We start from the raw sequence: 13,796 nt of genomic DNA, 5'->3' as shown, positions 1-13,796 counted from the left end.
TCCCAACCGACTCCGACTCCGACTCCAACTCCGGCCTACCAACTCTAGCCGACTCCGACTCCGACTCCGACTCCAGCTTTCTACAAATTGTTGGCTCCGACTCCGACTCCGACTCCACATATTTTGAAATGTTTCAAAAGTGTGTTAACTATTATTTTGAAAACATTGATAAATAGGATTATTTATATACTCTCTAAGTGCTATGTTTTTTTCAAGGAAGAATCAACGGAAAAATAGTTTCTAGGTTACAAGTTTTATACGTTGTTGAAACAGAATTAAAAAACTATCTCCAGTTTTGAAGGCATTTTCAGAAGAACAGTTTTGTAATTAAATTGGGTTTTATTTACTTAACCTCAAATTAGCTTGTTTGTTTTATTTATATTTAAATTATGAAAAGCTTATATATTTTAATATTGAATTGCATTTTTTTAATGAATCATTAAAAGAAACCTGGCCTTAATGATCGATTTAACATATAAATTCAATGTGCACACTTTTAAGCTGACATTTCGTGCTTTCCATTTCATTAGGGCACAAAACTTTTGTAAACAATAGTGTATCCCTCTCACACCTTATGCAAACTGTCATTTTAGTGAAAGGGATACACTATTGTTTACACAATTTTTGTGCCCTTTTGAAATGTTAGGCTCCATTTGTAATAAGCACATTGACTATCCAAGTCACCTTGTTTTTTAAATAACAATTTTAAACGAAACTGTTTTTTTGCAATTCCGCTGTGAAACTGTCAACTTTTCCTGTCCTTCTGGAGAAACCAAACGGCCTACTTTTCCCTACCAAAAATAACAAAATGGAAAATTTATACCTTTCAACAACAGTGATGAAAAGTTCCACTTGAAATGGGTGCTGAAAAGTTGAACTTTTCAGCACTAGTATCGAAAAGTAACATTTTTAAATATTTTTTTGTTTTGAACTGCATCAACAAAATCAAACAAAGCCAAGTTCAGTAGTAGAGCCTGATCAACTCAAAATCTACGAATCTTGCAATATAAATGACGTCTATAATCTACCAAAACTTGAAATAGTTGGTATTGATACAAATGCGCAAACCGGTATAAAAATTTCCATTAGAGACAAGCGATCCAGAAAGGAATTAACTCCAGCGTTAATTATCCCTATGCCTCTGTCTAACACTAATGATAATCTCATGGAGATTATTCAGAACATTGACTCACAGGCCAATAAACTAGGAATAGACAAGTTAGCTCTAGCGCTAACCGCTGAATTCTCAAGTTTATGTGATATTCAAAAGTTCATACACGCGTACAAAGTGCTAGCCACACCCAAACCAAATCCTATTACTAACCAAAACTCAAAACAAATAAACTTTACGTTAATCTTTTATAAAAAACGTAGAATTATAAATGATCCACTTGAAGCACTAAGGATTATAGAATATTATCATGACTCACCGATAGGAGGTCATGTTGGTTCTTACCGCCTTTGGAAAAAATTGAAAGCATACTTTGAATTTAAAAACATGCAAAAACTAATCAAAACTTTTGTAGAAAAATGTGTTCAGTGTAAAATTAACAAACATTCTGCAAAAACAAACGAAATTTATACAAAAACTTCAACTCCTCATTCAGTTTTCGAAACAATTTCCATAGACACAATTGGACCTATGACAAAAACGCAAAATGGTAATCGATGCGCATTAACTATGCAATGCGATCTATCCAAATACGTAATTGTTGTTCCAATCCAAGACAAACAAGCTCAAACACTTGCAAAAGCGTTTGTAGAAAACCTCATTTTAGTTTTTGGATGTCCCAAAAATATTAAATCAGATTTAGGAACAGAATACAAAAATGAAGTATTCGGTAAAATTTCTCAGTTCTTACAGTTGAATCAGAAATTTTCAACAGCTTACCACCCACAAACAATTGGTAATTTGGAACGTAATCATCGTTGCCTCAACGAATACCTCAGGTCATTCACAAATGAGTTGCATGATGATTGGGATTCATGGCTTCCTTACTATTGTTTTTGTTACAATACTACACCAAATACTGATACGCAGTATACACCTTTCGAAATAGTCTTTGGAAAACAAGCAAATTTTCCCACATACACACTAAACAACATAGAACCTATGTACAATCACGAGGAATACTATACACAATTAAAATTCAAATTACAAACAATAGCTCAAAGAGTACGTGATATCATAATCAAAACAAAGCTGAAAAGAATACAAAACCAAAAATCATCAAACCCAATCAATCTCAAAGTAGGAGACAAAATTTTAATTAAATCAGAAACCAATAGAAAATTAGACAACATTTATGAAGGCCCATATACTATAGTTAGTCTAAATCATCCAAATATAACAATTTTTCATACACCCTCGAATAAAAATAAAGAAATCCATAAAAATAGGGTAATCAAATACGCAATCTGAAAATAAAAAAAAAAACTCATCCGAGCCTAACTTCAACCGAAGTAGGTGAAAGTTTCCCGGCAATAGGCCGTGGAAGTGAATAATTCGGAAATAACAAAAAACAGGAAGATTTTGATTATATACACAAGATTGTAAAAGGCAACTGGAGAATGGTAAAGAATAATTTTTACTTCATAAAAATCATTCTTCTTTTAGGGGGAAGGTGTGATAGGTTACCACCCCTGCACGGGTTTACCAACCCTGCATAGCTGCAACCCATCATTTACTGCCTCACACTTCAATTTTAATTTATTGCCCTGCCTGGCTGAGTGAGCCACACACAGCCAGGCCCAGGACTCAAATTACATAACAATCGGTTCAATATGCGCTGGCATAACTGCTGTGCTTGCGCATGGGACTGTTTCCGGTTGTACAATTTTTCGGGTTTTACGGCAAAGTGGCCATGCGCTGGATAATGCTGATCCAGCGCAAAGGACACTTCGGGCCATAAACAAAGAGAGCCAACTCCAGATGTCTCCAATGAGTAAACTCTACAAATACGATGTAAGAAATGTAACCAAACTCATATAAAAGGGCCAGGAGCCACCAAATAAAGGAATTCTTTCTAGAACACAGACCAGAACTGTACAGTTTAGTGATCGCTCCCAAGCCAGGCTTGAGGACACCGATCTACTTCAGATGACAGCCTATGGTCCAAAATTCTAAAGACCCTTGAAGTAATCAAGGCTACAGTTTACTTAACACATGAATAATTGACATAAAATTCCATTCAAAAAGCGTTTTTCGGAATTGCAAAAAATGTTGCAAGGGCATCTCCACCGCAGGGACCTAATTGCGTTGCAAAGCTAATTTGGCACCCGCGTCAAGCCCACCGCGGTACTTGTGCGAGAGCTACTTTAGGTTCGAGTTCATCCGTGTTCATCCGAATCTAAACAAAACTCAGGTTAGCTCCGGGAGCAAATCGTCTGACGGATGGTTTTTTCAAGCAAAACAATGTAATTGGGCCAATGTGAGTTTGTAAACAAAGAGTTTATCCTGCTCACGTCAGTAAATGTTTACATTAGGAGTGATGATTGATTTTTCGATTTCAATTCTTCGAGTTTGGAGATATTTTCCCTCCCGTGCTGCAAGTTTACGCATGCAAAATGACTTTTGGTTATCTGGGGTGATGCAGTTTAGTTTGTTAGGTCAGATTGGGGTTGTGTTTGTTTAATTTTGGTCAACGCATTGTCGATCTACTGTCGGACATGCAAGAGACAAGTCATTTGTATTAAGTAAAAAGCAAAATTCAAGCATAACATTTTAAATAAGCCAATAGGGATTTGAAAACAAGCAATCTTAGCAATTCTGATCTTAATTTATTGAATTCTTAAATTCCAAAATTCTAAAATTCTAAAATTCTGAAATTCTAAAATTCTAAAATTCTAAAATTCTAAAATTCTAAAATTCTTAAATTCTTAAATTCTTAAATTTTAAAATTCTAAAATTCTAAAATTCTAAAATTCTAAAATTCTTATATTCTTATATTCTTATATTCTTATATTCTTATATTCTTATATTCTTATATTCTTATATTCTTATATTCTTAAATTCTTAAATTCTTAAATTCTTAAATTCTTAAATTCTTAAATTCTTAAATTCTTAAATTCTTAAATTCTTAAATTCTTAAATTCTTAAATTCTTAAATTCTTAAATTCTTAAATTCTTAAATTCTTAAATTCTTAAATTCTTAAATTCTTAAATTCTTAAATTCTTAAATTCTTAAATTTTTAAATTCTTAAATTCTTAAATTCTTAAATTCTTAAATTCTTAAATTCTTAAATTCTAAAATTCTCAAATTCGAAAATTCTCAAATTCTCAAATTCCTAAATTCTTAAATTCTTAAATTCTTAAATTCTTAAATTCTTAAATTCTTAAATTTTTAAATTTTTAAATTCTTAAATTCTTAAATTCTTAAATTCTTAAATTCTTAAATTCTTAAATTCTTAAATTCTTAAATTCTTAAATTCTTAAATTCTTAAATTCTTAAATTCTTAAATTCTTAAATTCTTAAATTCTTAAATTCTTAAATTCTTAAATTCTTAAATTCTTAAATTCTTAAATTCTTAAATTCTTAAATTCTTAAATTCTTAAATTCTTAAATTCTTAAATTCTTAAATTCTTAAATTCTTAAATTCTTAAATTCTTAAATTCTTAAATTCTTAAATTCTTAAATTCTTAAATTCTTAAATTCTTAAATTCTTAAATTCTTAAATTCTTAAATTCTTAAATTCTTAAATTCTTAAATTCTTAAATTCTTAAATTCTTAAATTCTTAAATTCTTAAATTCTTAAATTCTTAAATTCTTAAATTCTTAAATTCTTAAATTCTTAAATTCTTAAATTCTTAAATTCTTAAATTCTTAAATTCTTAAATTCTTAAATTCTTAAATTCTTAAATTCTTAAATTCTTAAATTCTTAAATTCTTAAATTCTTAAATTCTTAAATTCTTAAATTCTTAAATTCTTAAATTCTTAAATTCTTAAATTCTTAAATTCTTAAATTCTTAAATTCTTAAATTCTTAAATTCTTAAATTCTTAAATTCTTAAATTCTTAAATTCTTAAATTCTTAAATTCTTAAATTCTTAAATTCTTAAATTCTTAAATTCTTAAATTCTTAAATTCTTAAATTCTTAAATTCTTAAATTCTTAAATTCTTAAATTCTTAAATTCTTAAATTCTTAAATTCTTAAATTCTTAAATTCTTAAATTCTTAAATTCTTAAATTCTTAAATTCTTAAATTCTTAAATTCTTAAATTCTTAAATTCTTAAATTCTTAAATTCTTAAATTCTTAAATTCTTAAATTCTTAAATTCTTAAATTCTTAAATTCTTAAATTCTTAAATTCTTAAATTCTTAAATTCTTAAATTCTTAAATTCTTAAATTCTTAAATTCTTAAATTCTTAAATTCTTAAATTCTTAAATTCTTAAATTCTTAAATTCTTAAATTCTTAAATTCTTAAATTCTTAAATTCTTAAATTCTTAAATTCTTAAATTCTTAAATTCTTAAATTCTTAAATTCTTAAATTCTTAAATTCTTAAATTCTTAAATTCTTAAATTCTTAAATTCTTAAATTCTTAAATTCTTAAATTCTTAAATTCTTAAATTCTTAAATTCTTAAATTCTTAAATTCTTAAATTCTTAAATTCTTAAATTCTTAAATTCTTAAATTCTTAAATTCTTAAATTCTTAAATTCTTAAATTCTTAAATTCTTAAATTCTTAAATTCTTAAATTCTTAAATTCTTAAATTCTTAAATTCTTAAATTCTTAAATTCTTAAATTCTTAAATTCTTAAATTCTTAAATTCTTAAATTCTTAAATTCTTAAATTCTTAAATTCTTAAATTCTTAAATTCTTAAATTCTTAAATTCTTAAATTCTTAAATTCTTAAATTCTTAAATTCTTAAATTCTTAAATTCTTAAATTCTTAAATTCTTAAATTCTTAAATTCTTAAATTCTTAAATTCTTAAATTCTTAAATTCTTAAATTCTTAAATTCTTAAATTCTTAAATTCTTAAATTCTTAAATTCTTAAATTCTTAAATTCTTAAATTCTTAAATTCTTAAATTCTTAAATTCTTAAATTCTTAAATTCTTAAATTCTTAAATTCTTAAATTCTTAAATTCTTAAATTCTTAAATTCTTAAATTCTTAAATTCTTAAATTCTTAAATTCTTAAATTCTTAAATTCTTAAATTCTTAAATTCTTAAATTCTTAAATTCTTAAATTCTTAAATTCTTAAATTCTTAAATTCTTAAATTCTTAAATTCTTAAATTCTTAAATTCTTAAATTCTTAAATTCTTAAATTCTTAAATTCTTAAATTCTTAAATTCTTAAATTCTTAAATTCTTAAATTCTTAAATTCTTAAATTCTTAAATTCTTAAATTCTTAAATTCTTAAATTCTTAAATTCTTAAATTCTTAAATTCTTAAATTCTTAAATTCTTAAATTCTTAAATTCTTAAATTCTTAAATTCTTAAATTCTTAAATTCTTAAATTCTTAAATTCTTAAATTCTTAAATTCTTAAATTCTTAAATTCTTAAATTCTTAAATTCTTAAATTCTTAAATTCTTAAATTCTTAAATTCTTAAATTCTTAAATTCTTAAATTCTTAAATTCTTAAATTCTTAAATTCTTAAATTCTTAAATTCTTAAATTCTTAAATTCTTAAATTCTTAAATTCTTAAATTCTTAAATTCTTAAATTCTTAAATTCTTAAATTCTTAAATTCTTAAATTCTTAAATTCTTAAATTCTTAAATTCTTAAATTCTTAAATTCTTAAATTCTTAAATTCTTAAATTCTTAAATTCTTAAATTCTTAAATTCTTAAATTCTTAAATTCTTAAATTCTTAAATTCTTAAATTCTTAAATTCTTAAATTCTTAAATTCTTAAATTCTTAAATTCTTAAATTCTTAAATTCTTAAATTCTTAAATTCTTAAATTCTTAAATTCTTAAATTCTTAAATTCTTAAATTCTTAAATTCTTAAATTCTTAAATTCTTAAATTCTTAAATTCTTAAATTCTTAAATTCTTAAATTCTTAAATTCTTAAATTCTTAAATTCTTAAATTCTTAAATTCTTAAATTCTTAAATTCTTAAATTCTTAAATTCTTAAATTCTTAAATTCTTAAATTCTTAAATTCTTAAATTCTTAAATTCTTAAATTCTTAAATTCTTAAATTCTTAAATTCTTAAATTCTTAAATTCTTAAATTCTTAAATTCTTAAATTCTTAAATTCTTAAATTCTTAAATTCTTAAATTCTTAAATTCTTAAATTCTTAAATTCTTAAATTCTTAAATTCTTAAATTCTTAAATTCTTAAATTCTTAAATTCTTAAATTCTTAAATTCTTAAATTCTTAAATTCACCTCCGTGTACGCACTAGTGCAAGCAGCAGTCAAGTGCTCAGTGCTCCATCGTTTTTTCGAAATTTTTCGCCGTAATTTACCGTGATTAGCCGCGAGTTTGCTCCGACAGCATGCCAAGGGCCGGCCGTGGCCGTGGCAGTTCGAGTGCGGCCTCGAAAAACCCGCGAAGTTCGTCTACCGGCCGTGTGCAAAAAGGTAAACAAACCAACGCCGCGTCGACCGCCATCGCGCCGGGGAGTGTGAGCGCCAAAGGATTCGACCCCAAGTTACTACACGCTAATTACCGCGTCCAGGATCGCAGCCCTATTAGGCTCCGTTCAGCTACTTCCGGCAATCCGTCGACCGATGGCGCTTCAACATCCGCCAACATTCCCACCAGTAACAAGTTCGCGAGGCTGAGTGACGAGGAAAGCAGCTACAACAACACCGACGGTAGCACTACCGACGACGACGACGACGATGGTCGTGCACGGAAAAAAGTGCAAACGCCAAAAAAAGTAATTACTCCAAAGGAACGACGACCACCACCAATTTTTGTTTTGGACACGTTGGCGGACGATGTTGACGAGCAGCTGGAAGGCCTCGTGTACTGCCTCAAAATAGGTAAAGCGTCAGTGCAAGTGTTCACATTTGACCAAAAGAACTTCGACCTGGTTGTGGAGAAATTTAAGCGTAAAAACTTCAAATTCTACACATTCGACCCCGTGCAGAAGACCGCTGTTAAGATCGTCTTGCAGGGGTACCAAGACCGCCCGACCTCCGTCCTCAAGGAGCACCTCTCGGGTGCCGGAATAACGCCGCGAGACATAAAAGTCCTCTCGCGGAAGACAACCGTCACAGGTACACACACACTGTACCTGTTGTACTTCGACCGCGGCACCGTCAAGATTCAAGACCTGCGGCGGACTAAGGCATTGGACGGTTTTTGGGTAAACTGGCGGTTTTACTCCAAAAATCCGACGGACGCAGCGCAATGTCATCGTTGCCAGAAATTCGGCCACGGCTCGCGGAACTGCAACCTCCCGCCCCGTTGCGTGAAGTGCGGTGAGTCACACCTCTCGGAGGTGTGCGCACTGCCACGAAAGGCGGACTTGGGGGAAAACGCAGAACAAACCAAGCCGCGCGTAAAGTGCGCGAACTGCGGCGGTAACCATACCGGTAATTACCGCGGATGCGTCGCGCGCAAGTCCTACCTCGAGGAGCAGGAAAAGAGAAAGAAGAAAGCAGCAGCGTCCCACCCTCCTCAACGAAGTACGAGTGCAGCCGTTCCTGCAGCTGGCCAGCGTACGGTTCCAGCGGACAACCCAGCGTTCCCTCCTGGCTGGGGGCGATCGTTTGCCAGCGTGGTCGCGGCCGGTAGCGGCAATGCGGCCCAGCAAGAAATCACCGGGGAAGATCTCTTTACCCTGCCGGAGTTCTTTGCTCTCGCGGGGGAGATGATGACGCGGTTTCGGAGCTGCCGTAACAAGGCGGAGCAATTTCTAGCCCTAGGGGAATTAATGATTAAGCACATCTATAAAGGATAAAAAACTGTGATCTAGTTTTAAGCTTTCTCTATTTCTATCCCCTTTTCCTAGCAAGTTTAGTAAGTTTTTTTTTTAATTTTTCTTACTCTTGGTAACACCTTTATTTACCAGCAATAACTGTTCCAAAATGGATTATGATGTAACACACAACTGAAAGGAACTCCAAAACTCTGTTTTGTACCTCAAAAGAACTTATTGTATCTTGATTATTCACCAATAAAACCGAATTTGAAATTTGAAAAAATTCTTAAATTCTTAAATTCTTAAATTCTTAAATTCTTAAATTCTTAAATTCTTAAATTCTTAAATTCTTAAATTCTTAAATTCTTAAATTCTTAAATTCTTAAATTCTTAAATTCTTAAATTCTTAAATTCTTAAATTCTTAAATTCTTAAATTCTTAAATTCTTAAATTCTTAAATTCTTAAATTCTTAAATTCTTAAATTCTTAAATTCTTAAATTCTTAAATTCTTAAATTCTTAAATTCTTAAATTCTTAAATTCTTAAATTCTTAAATTCTTAAATTCTTAAATTCTTAAATTCTTAAATTCTTAAATTCTTAAATTCTTAAATTCTTAAATTCTTAAATTCTTAAATTCTTAAATTCTTAAATTCTTAAATTCTTAAATTCTTAAATTCTTAAATTCTTAAATTCTTAAATTCTTAAATTCTTAAATTCTTAAATTCTTAAATTCTTAAATTCTTAAATTCTTAAATTCTTAAATTCTTAAATTCTTAAATTCTTAAATTCTTAAATTCTTAAATTCTTAAATTCTTAAATTCTTAAATTCTTAAATTCTTAAATTCTTAAATTCTTAAATTCTTAAATTCTTAAATTCTTAAATTCTTAAATTCTTAAATTCTTAAATTCTTAAATTCTTAAATTCTTAAATTCTTAAATTCTTAAATTCTTAAATTCTTAAATTCTTAAATTCTTAAATTCTTAAATTCTTAAATTCTTAAATTCTTAAATTCTTAAATTCTTAAATTCTTAAATTCTTAAATTCTTAAATTCTTAAATTCTTAAATTCTTAAATTCTTAAATTCTTAAATTCTTAAATTCTTAAATTCTTAAATTCTTAAATTCTTAAATTCTTAAATTCTTAAATTCTTAAATTCTTAAATTCTTAAATTCTTAAATTCTTAAATTCTTAAATTCTTAAATTCTTAAATTCTTAAATTCTTAAATTCTTAAATTCTTAAATTCTTAAATTCTTAAATTCTTAAATTCTTAAATTCTTAAATTCTTAAATTCTTAAATTCTTAAATTCTTAAATTCTTAAATTCTTAAATTCTTAAATTCTTAAATTCTTAAATTCTTAAATTCTTAAATTCTTAAATTCTTAAATTCTTAAATTCTTAAATTCTTAAATTCTTAAATTCTTAAATTCTTAAATTCTTAAATTCTTAAATTCTTAAATTCTTAAATTCTTAAATTCTTAAATTCTTAAATTCTTAAATTCTTAAATTCTTAAATTCTTAAATTCTTAAATTCTTAAATTCTTAAATTCTTAAATTCTTAAATTCTTAAATTCTTAAATTCTTAAATTCTTAAATTCTTAAATTCTTAAATTCTTAAATTCTTAAATTCTTAAATTCTTAAATTCTTAAATTCTTAAATTCTTAAATTCTTAAATTCTTAAATTCTTAAATTCTTAAATTCTTAAATTCTTAAATTCTTAAATTCTTAAATTCTTAAATTCTTAAATTCTTAAATTCTTAAATTCTTAAATTCTTAAATTCTTAAATTCTTAAATTCTTAAATTCTTAAATTCTTAAATTCTTAAATTCTTAAATTCTTAAATTCTTAAATTCTTAAATTCTTAAATTCTTAAATTCTTAAATTCTTAAATTCTTAAATTCTTAAATTCTTAAATTCTTAAATTCTTAAATTCTTAAATTCTTAAATTCTTAAATTCTTAAATTCTTAAATTCTTAAATTCTTAAATTCTTAAATTCTTAAATTCTTAAATTCTTAAATTCTTAAATTCTTAAATTCTTAAATTCTTAAATTCTTAAATTCTTAAATTCTTAAATTCTTAAATTCTTAAATTCTTAAATTCTTAAATTCTTAAATTCTTAAATTCTTAAATTCTTAAATTCTTAAATTCTTAAATTCTTAAATTCTTAAATTCTTAAATTCTTAAATTCTTAAATTCTTAAATTCTTAAATTCTTAAATTCTTAAATTCTTAAATTCTTAAATTCTTAAATTCTTAAATTCTTAAATTCTTAAATTCTTAAATTCTTAAATTCTTAAATTCTTAAATTCTTAAATTCTTAAATTCTTAAATTCTTAAATTCTTAAATTCTTAAATTCTTAAATTCTTAAATTCTTAAATTCTTAAATTCTTAAATTCTTAAATTCTTAAATTCTTAAATTCTTAAATTCTTAAATTCTTAAATTCTTAAATTCTTAAATTCTTAAATTCTTAAATTCTTAAATTCTTAAATTCTTAAATTCTTAAATTCTTAAATTCTTAAATTCTTAAATTCTTAAATTCTTAAATTCTTAAATTCTTAAATTCTTAAATTCTTAAATTCTTAAATTCTTAAATTCTTAAATTCTTAAATTCTTAAATTCTTAAATTCTTAAATTCTTAAATTCTTAAATTCTTAAATTCTTAAATTCTTAAATTCTTAAATTCTTAAATTCTTAAATTCTTAAATTCTTAAATTCTTAAATTCTTAAATTCTTAAATTCTTAAATTCTTAAATTCTTAAATTCTTAAATTCTTAAATTCTTAAATTCTTAAATTCTTAAATTCTTAAATTCTTAAATTCTTAAATTCTTAAATTCTTAAATTCTTAAATTCTTAAATTCTTAAATTCTTAAATTCTTAAATTCTTAAATTCTTAAATTCTTAAATTCTTAAATTCTTAAATTCTTAAATTCTTAAATTCTTAAATTCTTAAATTCTTAAATTCTTAAATTCTTAAATTCTTAAATTCTTAAATTCTTAAATTCTTAAATTCTTAAATTCTTAAATTCTTAAATTCTTAAATTCTTAAATTCTTAAATTCTTAAATTCTTAAATTCTTAAATTCTTAAATTCTTAAATTCTTAAATTCTTAAATTCTTAAATTCTTAAATTCTTAAATTCTTAAATTCTTAAATTCTTAAATTCTTAAATTCTTAAATTCTTAAATTCTTAAATTCTTAAATTCTTAAATTCTTAAATTCTTAAATTCTTAAATTCTTAAATTCTTAAATTCTTAAATTCTTAAATTCTTAAATTCTTAAATTCTTAAATTCTTAAATTCTTAAATTCTTAAATTCTTAAATTCTTAAATTCTTAAATTCTTAAATTCTTAAATTCTTAAATTCTTAAATTCTTAAATTCTTAAATTCTTAAATTCTTAAATTCTTAAATTCTTAAATTCTTAAATTCTTAAATTCTTAAATTCTTAAATTCTTAAATTCTTAAATTCTTAAATTCTTAAATTCTTAAATTCTTAAATTCTTAAATTCTTAAATTCTTAAATTCTTAAATTCTTAAATTCTTAAAGTCTTAAATTCTTAAATTCTTAAATTCTTAAATTCTTAAATTCTTAAATTCTTAAATTCTTAAATTCTTAAATTCTTAAATTCTTAAATTCTTAAATTCTTAAATTCTTAAATTCTTAAATTCTTAAATTCTTAAATTCTTAAATTCTTAAATTCTTAAATTCTTAAATTCTTAAATTCTTAAATTCTTAAATTCTTAAATTCTTAAATTCTTAAATTCTTAAATTCTTAAATTCTTAAATTCTTAAATTCTTAAATTCTTAAATTCTTAAATTCTTAAATTCTTAAATTCTTAAATTCTTAAATTCTTAAATTCTTAAATTCTTAAATTCTTAAATTCTTAAATTCTTAAATTCTTAAATTCTTAAATTCTTAAATTCTTAAATTCTTAAATTCTTAAATTCTTATATTCTTAAATTCTTAAATTCTTAAATTCTTAAATTCTTAAATTCTTAAATTCTTAAATTCTTAAATTCTTAAATTCTTAAATTCTTAAATTCTTAAATTCTTAAATTCTTAAATTCTTTAATTCTTAAATTCTTAAATTCTTAAATTCTTAAATTCTTAAATTCTTAAATTCTTAAATTCTTAAATTCTTAAATTCTTAAATTCTTAAATTCTTAAATTCTTAAATTCTTAAATTCTTAAATTCTTAAATTCTTAAATTCTTAAATTCTTAAATTCTTAAATTCTTAAATTCTTAAATTCTTAAATTCTTAAATTCTTAAATTCTTAAATTCTTAAATTCTTAAATTCTTAAATTCTTAAATTCTTAAATTCTTAAATTCTTAAATTCTTAAATTCTTAAATTCTTAAATTCTTAAATTCTTAAATTCTTAAATTCTTAAATTCTTAAATTCTTAAATTCTTAAATTCTTAAATTCTTAAATTCTTAAATTCTTAAATTCTTAAATTCTTAAATTCTTAAATTCTTAAATTCTTAAATTCTTAAATTCTTAAATTCTTAAATTCTTAAATTCTTAAATTCTTAAATTCTTAAATTCTTAAATTCTTAAATTCTTAAATTCTTAAATTCTTAAATTCTTAAATTCTTAAATTCTTAAATTCTTAAATTCTTAAATTCTTAAATTCTTAAATTCTTAAATTCTTAAATTCTTAAATTCTTAAATTCTTAAATTCTTAAATTCTTAAATTCTTAAATTCTTAAATTCTTAAATTCTTAAATTCTTAAATTCTTAAATTCTTAAATTCTTAAATTCTTAAATTCTTAAATTCTTAAATTCTTAAATTCTTAAATTCTTAAATTCTTAAATTCTTAAATTCTTAAATTCTTAAATTCTTAAATTCTTAAATTCTTAAATTCTTAAATTCTTAAATTCTTAAATTCTTAAATTCTTAAATTCTTAAATTCTTAAATTCTTAAATTCTTAAATTCTTAAATTCTTAAATTCTTAAAT

This window comes from Culex pipiens, chromosome 1, assembly GCF_016801865.2.
Source record: "Culex pipiens pallens isolate TS chromosome 1, TS_CPP_V2, whole genome shotgun sequence".
Lineage (NCBI taxonomy): Eukaryota > Metazoa > Arthropoda > Insecta > Diptera > Culicidae > Culex > Culex pipiens.
The sequence above is the reverse complement of the archived record's forward strand: the minus strand, read 5'-3'. Positions refer to the sequence as shown.